A 3,975-nucleotide genomic window follows, 5' to 3' on the forward strand; every position below is an offset into this window, starting at 1 on the left:
CTGAGCACGTGCAGACGCCTCGACTCCACTGAGCACGTGCAGACGCCTCGACTCCACTGAGCACGTGCAGGACGACTCGACTCCACTGAGCACGTGCAGACGCCTCGACTCCACTGAGCACGTGCAGACGCCTCGACTCCACTGAGCACGTGCAGACGCCTCGACTCCACTGAGCACGTGCAGACGCCTCGACTCCACTGAGCACGTGCAGACGCCTCGACTCCACTGAGCACGTGCAGACGCCTCGACTCCACTGAGCACGTGCAGACGCCTCGACTCCACTGAGCACGTGCAGACGCCTCGACTCCACTGAGCACGTGCAGACGCCTCGACTCCACTGAGCACGTGCAGACGCCTCGACTCCACTGAGCACGTGCAGACGCCTCGACTCCACTGAGCACGTGCAGACGCCTCGACTCCACTGAGCACGTGCAGACGCCTCGACTCCACTGAGCACGTGCAGACGCCTCGACTCCACTGAGCACGTGCAGACGCCTCGACTCCACTGAGCACGTGCAGACGCCTCGACTCCACTGAGCACGTGCAGACGCTCGACTCCACTGAGCACGTGCAGACGCCTCGACTCCACTGAGCACGTGCAGACGCCTCGACTCCACTGAGCACGTGCAGACGCCTCGACTCCACTGAGCACGTGCAGACGCCTCGACTCCACTGAGCACGTGCAGACGCCTCGACTCCACTGAGCACGTGCAGACGCCTCGACTCCACTGAGCACGTGCAGACGCCTCGACTCCACTGAGCACGTGCAGACGCCTCGACTCCACTGAGCACGTGCAGACGCCTCGACTCCACTGAGCACGTGCAGACGCCTCGACTCCACTGAGCACGTGCAGACGCCTCGACTCCACTGAGCACGTGCAGACGCCTCGACTCCACTGAGCACGTGCAGACGCCTCGACTCCACTGAGCACGTGCAGACGCCTCGACTCCACTGAGCACGTGCAGACGCCTCGACTCCACTGAGCACGTGCAGACGCCTCGACTCCACTGAGCACGTGCAGACGCCGTGCGCCTCGACTCCACTGAGCACGTGCAGACGCCTCGACTCCACTGAGCACGTGCAGACGCCTCGACTCCACTGAGCACGTGCAGACGCCTCGACTCCACTGAGCACGTGCAGACGCCTCGACTCCACTGAGCACGTGCAGACGCCTCGACTCCACTGAGCACGTGCAGACGCCTCGACTCCACTGAGCACGTGCAGACGCCTCGACTCCACTGAGCACGTGCAGACGCCTCGACTCCACTGAGCACGTGCAGACGCCTCGACTCCACTGAGCACGTGCAGACGCCTCGACTCCACTGAGCACGTGCAGACGCCTCGACTCCACTGAGCACGTGCAGACGCCTCGACTCCACTGAGCACGTGCAGACGCCTCGACTCCACTGAGCACGTGCAGACGCCTCGACTCCACTGAGCACGTGCAGACGCCTCGACTCCACTGAGCACGTGCAGACGCCTCGACTCCACTGAGCACGTGCAGACGCCTCGACTCCACTGAGCACGTGCAGACGCCTCGACTCCACTGAGCACGTGCAGACGCCTCGACTCCACTGAGCACGTGCAGACGCCTCGACTCCACTGAGCACGTGCAGACGCCTCGACTCCACTGAGCACGTGCAGACGCCTCGACTCCACTGAGCACGTGCAGACGCCTCGACTCCACTGAGCACGTGCAGACGCCTCGACTCCACTGAGCACGTGCAGACGCCTCGACTCCACTGAGCACGTGCAGACGCCTCGACTCCACTGAGCACGTGCAGACGCCTCGACTCCACTGAGCACGTGCAGACGCCTCGACTCCACTGAGCACGTGCAGGACGACTCGACTCCACTGAGCACGTGCAGACGCCTCGACTCCACTGAGCACGTGCAGACGCCTCGACTCCACTGAGCACGTGCAGACGCCTCGACTCCACTGAGCACGTGCAGACGCCTCGACTCCACTGAGCACGTGCAGACGCCTCGACTCCACTGAGCACGTGCAGACGCCTCGACTCCACTGAGCACGTGCAGACGCCTCGACTCCACTGAGCACGTGCAGACGCCTCGACTCCACTGAGCACGTGCAGACGCCTCGACTCCACTGAGCACGTGCAGACGCCTCGACTCCACTGAGCACGTGCAGAGCGACGCTCGACTCCACTGAGCACGTGCAGGACGCCTCGACTCCACTGAGCACGTGCAGACGCCTCGACTCCACTGAGCACGTGCAGACGCCTCGACTCCACTGAGCACGTGCAGACGCCTCGACTCCACTGAGCACGTGCAGACGCCTCGACTCCACTGAGCACGTGCAGACGCCTCGACTCCACTGAGCACGTGCAGACGCCTCGACTCCACTGAGCACGTGCAGACGCACGTGCAGACGCCTCGACTCCACTGAGCACGTGCAGACGCCGTGCAGACGCTCGACTCCACTGAGCACGTGCAGACGCCTCGACTCCACTGAGCACGTGCAGACGCCTCGACTCCACTGAGCACGTGCAGACGCCTCGACTCCACTGAGCACGTGCAGACGCCTCGACTCCACTGAGCACGTGCAGACGCCTCGACTCCACTGAGCACGTGCAGACGCCTCGACTCCACTGAGCACGTGCAGACGCCTCGACTCCACTGAGCACGTGCAGACGCCTCGACTCCACTGAGCACGTGCAGACGCCTCGACTCCACTGAGCACGTGCAGACGCCTCGACTCCACTGAGCACATGCAGACGCCTCGACTCCACTGAGCACGTGCAGACGCCTCGACTCCACTGAGCACGTGCAGATGCACGTGCAGACGCCTCGACTCCACTGAGCACGTGCAGACGCACGTGCAGACGCCTCGACTCCACTGAGCACGTGCAGACGCCTCGACTCCACTGAGCACGTGCAGACGCCTCGACTCCACTGAGCACGTGCAGACGCCTCGACTCCACTGAGCACGTGCAGACGCCTCGACTCCACTGAGCACGTGCAGACGCCTCGACTCCACTGAGCACGTGCAGACGCCTCGACTCCACTGAGCACGTGCAGACGCACGTGCAGACGCCTCGACTCCACTGAGCACGTGCAGACGCACGTGCAGACGCCTCGACTCCACTGAGCACGTGCAGACGCCTCGACTCCACTGAGCACGTGCAGACGCCTCGACTCCACTGAGCACGTGCAGACGCCTCGACTCCACTGAGCACGTGCAGACGCCTCGACTCCACTGAGCACGTGCAGACGCCTCGACTCCACTGAGCACGTGCAGACGCCTCGACTCCACTGAGCACGTGCAGACGCCTCGACTCCACTGAGCACGTGCAGACGCCTCGACTCCACTGAGCACGTGCAGACGCCTCGACTCCACTGAGCACGTGCAGACGCCTCGACTCCACTGAGCACGTGCAGACGCACGTGCAGACGCCTCGACTCCACTGAGCACGTGCAGACGCACGTGCAGACGCCTCGACTCCACTGAGCACGTGCAGACGCCTCGACTCCACTGAGCACGTGCAGACGCCTCGACTCCACTGAGCACGTGCAGACGCCTCGACTCCACTGAGCACGTGCAGACGCCTCGACTCCACTGAGCACGTGCAGACGCCTCGACTCCACTGAGCACGTGCAGACGCCTCGACTCCACTGAGCACGTGCAGACGCACGTGCAGACGCCTCGACTCCACTGAGCACGTGCAGACGCACGTGCAGACGCCTCGACTCCACTGAGCACGTGCAGACGCCTCGACTCCACTGAGCACGTGCAGACGCCTCGACTCCACTGAGCACGTGCAGACGCCTCGACTCCACTGAGCACGTGCAGACGCCTCGACTCCACTGAGCACGTGCAGACGCCTCGACTCCACTGAGCACGTGCAGACGCCTCGACTCCACTGAGCACGTGCAGACGCCTCGACTCCACTGAGCACGTGCAGACGCCTCGACTCCACTGAGCACGTGCAGACGCCTCGACTCCACTGAGCACG

The sequence above is a fragment of the Eucyclogobius newberryi genome, unplaced genomic scaffold (assembly GCF_026437365.1).
Source record: "Eucyclogobius newberryi isolate DKJ021-1_F unplaced genomic scaffold, fEucNew1.0.hap1 SCAF_155, whole genome shotgun sequence".
NCBI classification, from domain to species: domain Eukaryota; kingdom Metazoa; phylum Chordata; class Actinopteri; order Gobiiformes; family Gobiidae; genus Eucyclogobius; species Eucyclogobius newberryi.